This window comes from Triticum dicoccoides, chromosome 3B, assembly GCF_002162155.2.
Source record: "Triticum dicoccoides isolate Atlit2015 ecotype Zavitan chromosome 3B, WEW_v2.0, whole genome shotgun sequence".
NCBI lineage: Eukaryota > Viridiplantae > Streptophyta > Magnoliopsida > Poales > Poaceae > Triticum > Triticum dicoccoides.
The window spans coordinates 829,060,080-829,068,284 of NC_041385.1; positions in this window are offsets into that span (position 1 = coordinate 829,060,080).

The following is an 8,205-nucleotide window of genomic DNA, read 5'->3' on the forward strand; positions in this document are numbered from 1 at the left end:
AAAAAACCCTCCAGCCCCGAGCAGATCGATCTCCCCCGCCGACCAGACCTTCGCACGCCCGATCTCACGCCCGATCCACCCCTACTCCCCCTCCCTGGCCGATCCACCCCTACGCCCCCTCCGCGGCCGATCCATCCCGGTGCCGCGGTCGATCCAAACCTACGCCGTCGCTATTGCAGGAGGCGGCTATCTGCTGTGGGATCGGCCGAGGTGACGGGGCCGCGATCCCGATTAAGATACGCCGGCGATCACGACCCCGATCCCACGGCGACCCCCTTCTGGACACGCACAGGGTCTCAACAGGCGCTGCTCCCCTTTCAGTAGTAAGTAATGCAAGTTCATACACAATAGTTATTACACAAGGTCATACAGAATCATATGAAGAGGCGGCGACTTGAAGGACGTGGACTGGGAGACCGGGCCGCGATCCCGTCTACGAGAGGCCCAGGATCGCACGGCGATCCGCTTCTGGACGCCCCCAGAATCCAACTTCTGTTGTACGTATTGCAAGTTTATAATCAATAATCGCTCACTACCTATGTTGAAAACATACATACATAATCTATAATGACTATCTTTGCTGTAGCATGATAGGCCAAACAAACGTTCTGAAACTGCATATTTGAGTTGGTTGCTTCTACTTACTTGTGTTGGTCAATGTCGGCAATCTTAGTGTACATATACATTAAGCACACGTCTTCCTTTCCTGGAGCATTTTCTGAAATTTGCAACATAATCGCTTAGGACCTGTTTACGCAAGTTGCTGTACATTTTCATGACCCATTCCAGCAAGATCCGGTTACTGTACATGTTTGCATAACTGAGAGTGTTGCTTTTACTTACTTTGATTGCTGGGTGTGTTGCTTGTTCTTCTAACTTTGCACGGGCCAAGAAGCAGCCTTTCCAGTAAGCATACTCCATTACATCAAACAATTTAGGGGCTGGAAGTACTATTCCCTCAGAACATGACTGTTTACAGAAAACCTCCCAATAAGGAGACCAGGACTGTTGTATACCTGCTACAACGGAAGGAAACATAACAAAATAAGATCATGAAGATGGGAGACAACTTCAATTCACAAGCGATTGTTAATATTATGAAAACTTTGCTTGTAGGTATGTATGGGGAATCCACAAAGCAAATCGTCAGGTGTACCTAGAGGTAAATGTTGGACTATAAAACTTGCTATACATGTCAAGCTATATCCCGATTGTGATTTCCTATAATGACGTTGTTGCAGATAATTTTGATGCGACAAATGATGGTGAGAACTACCTGAGTACCCCATTTATGACAGTTGGATCGTCAATTTACCATGATTCCTCCACTATTTATTTATGGAGTTGATCTCGCTTACTTGTATGAATGACACTCAGATGGATTGACACTTGAACCGACTGGACAACCGGTTGTTCCGCATAATGAACAAGTGAGTACTGAAGGTGTAGAATATCAGATGGATGGGACAAACGTTGTTGATAATCACCCTATTAGTCCAGGTACGAGGCTGTGCGGAGAGAGTACTCATAATTTTATTCTATTAAGTTCGTGACTTCAATCTAAGTTACATGTATGAACCGGGCTTCAGGCCAGTCCATACCTGGACAGACCGCAGACCCGGTTGTTCCGCAACCCTATGAATATTATCTGGAGGTGGCCTCTTGGCAATTACTGCAGTCTTCGTTACTTCATCTGACATTTGTCCACTTGATCCATGCTCAACCTCATGAAGTCTACAAAATATTCATAGTACCATAATTGTATCAGTGAAGTAGTGCATATATCAAGCAATGATCTTGGAGTCTCATGGATCTGGCAATTCATAGGTACGTATGGAAAATTCAAAAAGCAAGCTAACTCAAGATACAAAGGTGGCAGGTTTGCCTACAGGTACATGTTCCGCTATCAGATTTAGCTGTACCATGGCTAACATCATGCCCTGCTCATAGTGTGTATACATGATGTGTTGCAGGCCATTCCTTGGGGGCAAATGTTGATGAATACAACACAGATAATATACCCTTAGCTGACAAACTTGACTATAGTTACTCATTGGGTCCAGGTTTAATTCTGTGCAAATATCGTCAACATACTTTTGGTATAGAATCATCGGTTTTGTATATTCTCTATCATACCTTACAGACTACGAGGGAGGCAACAACACATCAGATGGGTCAAGTGATGCTTCGTTGACGGCTCCCAGTGAACTCACACTCGCTCCCGGGGATATCACAAAGTTGATCAACCTTACAATGCGATGTCAGGTATTCTTATACTATGTGTATTACATCCTATTGTTGGACAGATTCAGTAAACTGGCAGGTGTGGTCCAGTCTCCTTTGTACATAATGATGCTTTGTGTTTTTTTTTCATTTTGTTATTTTTACATGATGCAGACAACCCAGCAAACTCATTCATGCAAAATGGTGCTTCCTTGCTGGCTCCCAGTAATCTCACACTCCTCTATGCCAGCAATGTACGGGACAGTTCAAATGGTATTACCCGTCCGTCTTTGATGTGAAGTAATTAGTCCTTACGGGGGTTCATCTTCATATATATAGTCAGCTTATGGCTATTATGTTGTTCCAGTAGCTCTAGAATCTTCCCATGTCGATATGGGAAACCAGGTCGGGCGTAATGCTCTAGCTCGTGAATGTTCAGTGTCTATACCAACAACCGAGCACTAGACAACAGGAGTTGTGATGAATGACCGCAAAAACGGCTTCACCGAAGAAAAGAGAGAGCAGATAAAAGCCCGGAGGCAAGCTGCTTATCGGAAGAAAAAGGAAGAGGGTACGCTCATGAAAATCAGCCTTTCGCTAGACATACTTCTTGATTTTATAATTAATATGTTTCATACTTTTCATGCCAGATACGTTTTCAGGTACTGCTGATACAATTCATGATGATGGAGAACATAACAACACCTCATCAATAGAAAAAAGGGACATTATAAACACGCGGAGAAGGGCAGCTTATAAGGAGAAAAAAAGAAAAGGAAGATGCTCCGATTATGTACCATCACAAGAACAAAGGGATAAGATAGACGCTAAACGACGGGCAACGTACCACAGAAGAAAAAAGGTAAAACAAGCCCTGATCATACATATTCGTTACTCCACTTATTATGTGCATTTTGACTTTTATTAAGTATACAAAATGTTCGTTAATTCAGTTAAGAAATAAATTGACATCGTGGTATGGGTCGGTAATACCCAAAAAAATAACTAAATCAGAGGAAATTCCCCTCTTTAATAGTACAGATCTCAGACTAATGTTAGAATTTTTTTTTGAACTATTCCAGACTAAACTTGTATGAACAGTATGTACATGTCATGCTTTTTAATTTGTGTTCCAGACTTTCTAATTACGTATATGATGCTTTCATACACTTATATAGACCCAAATTGTTTAGAATATTATCCTTGATATTTCGCATCTGTCAGATAGTACAAGACATGAATCACAAAGTAAAGCTTACAGTCAAAAAAATGTGAAGCTTGGCAAGGCATGGTGCTCAAATATGTGTACCTCAAAGCTTAATTTTGTTCGCCTGCATCAATCATCCAGTTCTGGTCTGACTTCATTTTGCAAGGTTAGTGTGAGCAATATTTGCTTTCCACACTATATTACGAACTTCTCTCCATTTTACGGTTACCTGCAAAACTAACCAAATTAAACAGGGCCATCTGAATATAAGTACAAATTAGATAAGTCAGGAGACAGTAACAGGAATGTCCAGCTTCATAATAGAGCAAGCAAAATTCAAAATATTTTCTTGTGGCCAAATTAAATCTAAATGTACACGCGCAAGACATCTTGACCACATAGTGTATAATAACTAAATTAGGTGGTTCAGCTGAAGATATGAGACATTTTTAGCTCAGAGAGTAAACGGCTATAGAATTTTACAGAAAAAAACTACATACTACTCCCTCTAACAAAATATGAGACATTTTTTGCATTCCCGGCAGCTCCCAAATCTCTGTAAGAGTACAATTCCGCCCTCACCATTGTCCAACTCCCAAATCAGTTTGAATTTGAACCTCGCCGTCGGCAGCACCTCGTGCCTCGCCCAGCAACTCACGCCTCGCCCGGTGCTTGCCGCTCCAGGTGCTCACCACCTCCTTGCCCGCTCCTTGCCCCGACACTGCTTGACCAGGCCCAACAAATCAGTTATGTTTATTTTAGCAGCAGTACACTGATTGTCAAACTGTGTACACTATGCAACAGTACAGTTCATACCAATCAGTGCTACTCCTTTCACTTACAGAGGCCATCCCGACTGTACTGCAAAACCTAGATTGAGGAGACGCAGTACTGTAAGTGCTAGAGTAACTGTCTTACAGCTAATCAGAGGCAACCGCTTCTTCAGGAGCTGCATCATTGTCCATATCTCATCGTTCCTCCATCTGCAACACGCATCCCTACTCCCATCTGCATCCCATCAAGAATCACAACCATATCCCATCCACACAAGAATCACAACGAACTATACTCCTAATCAAGAATCCACCCCACGCAGCCAGTACGGGGAAGATGCACACCTTGTGGGTCTTGCTATCGAGCGTAGAGCGTGGTAGGCGATTGGGAATTCGGGATTCCGGTGCGGGCTCAATCTCGGGTGTCGTCGAGATAGAGGGGGGACTCCGGCTTAGAGAACCCATGGGGGACGGTAGCGTCCAGTACGGGCGCTCCTGTTTGCAGATAGAGGGCAACGAGGAGCGCTGGCGTTTGTCACAGCTGGTGTCGAGTAGGACAAGGCCGCCGTGCACGCGCTCCTCCTCGACCTTGGAGCACGCAAGACGCAGCACGGGGGAGAGGGAAAGGCGACACGGGCGAGAGGGAGAGAAGGCGGAGAAGCCGTAACGGGAGGGAGGCGGCGACGCCGGTGAGAGGGAGGTGACAACACAAATCGTCAGAGGAGAGCTAGGGATTTGGTGGAGGGGAATGACCAAACGAGAGTGTGACGGGAACGAGAGTGTGGTGCAGAGAGAGTGAGAGGTAAGAGAGCATTTTACGGCTTCGGCGTTGTGAGGCTATATTTGGGAAGTAAAAAAATTGTTAGGTGACAGAAAAATTGAGGCCATGTTCGGCTAATCCCCTCGGCACAGGGGGACCGAAGGGGATTGGGGAGGTTTGAGGGGAATTTTGACTTGCAAGGGATTTAGTACCATTCAATCCCTTTCAAACCTCTTCAAACCCTGCCTAACTGAACAAGGCTGCATGGGTCTCAAAAAATGTCTTATATTTTTTATATTTTGCTATAGAGGGCTTAATTTACAAAGACACCACATTTCTGGGGAATGGGGTGGGGACTTGTGATCACAGCTCGAGCCGAGAGGACAGCTAGCGATAAGCGGCAGGGCGACCCTTCTGCACCTCCTGACCGGCGAACGAATCCGACTGCTCACCGCGCCAGATGTGCTCACGGTTGTTGACCATATTCGGCCAACAACGTAAACTTTGGCGGGGAGTGGAGGGGACGGACGACATCGTGGTGGAGGGGATGGGTGGCGGTGGTGAGCGTGGAGGGGAGGCGGCAGAGCAAAGCCGTGGTAGGGAGATATGGCGGCGGTGACGCTGTGGCGTGAAGAGATGGCGGCAGCGACATGTGCAGGGAGAGTGAGATGTGAGTGAGGGCTTGTGCCCATGTAGTGAGAGTGAGAGGGGTGACCTGTTCTTTCTTTTTATGATATTTCTTTTCAAGATAAAGAAGGAAAATAAGAGGTTGGTTGTATTTTATTTTTAGAAAAATTAGTTGTTTTTTATAAAAGGGAAAATCGGCTGTTTGCTCTAGAGAATTGTAACATACTTTTATTAATTTATTCATGTAGGAATATGTCTGGCTATTTTGTTTTTGATTTTATGTTCCCATGGAACGGTAAATAAGTCCGGTTTGCACAATATTCTCCATTGCATATTTTTTAGATCGTCAACGTGAAATATTCGTGCTAATTACATATGTTGCTTGTGCAAGATGGTTATGAGCTGGGGAAGAATTTTTTTACTATATTTTCTCAAGTAAGAATGAAAATAAAGACAACATTCCTAACATTATAGTTGAATACCTTAAGTGCACCAAGTAGATCTTAATTTATAACCGATTATCAGTTGCTTCATCGCTCGCTGTGTATACATCATCACATTACATTTTTTTTATCAACTTATATCATTGCAAGTGAAATGGATTTTAATTATTTACTGACTGTTATTGGTTATCTTTTCTATACATGCAGAATTTGACATGCATTACAGTTATATTATATATAATTCCAGCAAAGATTTAGAATGCCCCGTGACAACGCACGAGCATTCTACTAGAATATATAAAAACTTGTATGTTTGCCGCCCGTGGCAACACACGGGCACTCTACTAGTTTGGATAGGATCACAATCTGGTAATTTCTCAGAATTAATGAAGCAATATAAAATATACTTGCTTCACAACCTGAAAATATTAACAGAATCAAAGATTTGGTCCTGTGCTGACATAGATGATTTGATGGGTCTGAAATTTGGAGGAGTGTGATGATATGAGCGCATTAAGGAGTGTGCAAAATTTCAACTCATTTGGATACACCTAGCTAGTACTTCATTCACAATGGCTTCTGTTTGACAGAAAATTTAAAAATTCACTGAGGAAGAGTCACTAGGCAAATGGAGTTGAATTTTGGCAGGAGGCAATTATTTGGACATAAAAGAATGCCCAAAAAGTTTGGGAGCAAACAAGATAGGATAAATGGCACTTCCTTCACAAAGTGCCGCTCTGGACAGAATGGAAGAATGAATATTGGAGGAATATTTTTGAACATGGCAAGGAAGGATTTTTACATATTTGGGCAAGATATGACCCAAACAATTTATGAGAATTATTTGAGAATTTTTGGATGGACATAAATATAGGTTGCTTCACAACCTAGGGCAATTAAAGGTTATTCCTTTAACAGAAAATGAATTTTCCCCAAGAAAAGAATTATGGAGTTGGGCTAGGATGGAAATGGCATGGTCTTAGGCAAGATTTGAGGATGATGAGTCACTTGGGAGAAGAATTAAGGGTGATTTCCCAGGTTGCAAGGCCACAGATCCACTCCAAAAAAAACAGAGCAAAAATCAACAAATCAAAAAGAAAAAAAAGGGGCAAAAACCAGGTTGTTACAAGAAGGTCGATTTCCCTTTTTATATATGAAGAAAACATGCGGCAGCACACTAGAATATTGGGAGGTTCACCACCGGAATACTGACACATTGTGAATATTCCACCGGAATATTGGGAGGTGCACCACCCAAGTATTGTGTCCATCGCGAAAAATATATTCTTACTATCTTATATCTACTATGCAATTCAAGGTCTACAGGACTAAGAGTTTCTAAAGCAACGCGTGGTGTGTCATCTAGTTTCACTAACAAGCACACACAAATGTTGAAGGATCTATTGAACCACTATACATATAGATGGATGGATCCCTGGATCTAATACTTGGTGGCGGGGTCCACAAACAGTAGCAACCCTTCTCTAGACTATTCCATAAAACATAACTCTTTCCAAAATTAAGATCCCGTTAATTAACATCTCAAATTTCAGGAGTTAAAAATTGTGTAGACCTACTCCCTCCGTCCGGTGAAGAGTGTACATCTATCTTAAAAATTTGTCCACAGAAGAGTGTATTTCTATCTTCCCAATGCACTTTAAAGTAGAAAAAATATTTCTCTCTCATCACACGAGAATCAAGTCCAATAGCAATCTACACATGGTCTTCTTAATTTCTACATGCACTTAGCTTATTGGGTGTTGGATAATTAAATTGAAGAGAGATGATGGCTTGCACCTTTTCAATGCATTTTTTACTTAACTCCATAAGGCTGGTTGTAATGGGGAGTGTCATATACTAGTATCATAGATATGATACTAGTGTATGATACTACATCTATAATGCATAGTATCATATGTGGTATCATAGTGGAATATATTTATTGCCATGCATGACACAAAGTAGCACATCATTTAATATGATACGGTATCATGATATGATACTCAAGCATCTCTTTCTTCATTTAATTTCATGTCACCTCATCAAAATTGCTTAATTGACATGCATGATACTACCTATGATACTTCCATTACGGGCAGCCTAATTTGTCCTAAAATTTCTAGATGTACACTCTTTACCGGACGTAGGGAATACTTCTTGTCTGAAGACTTG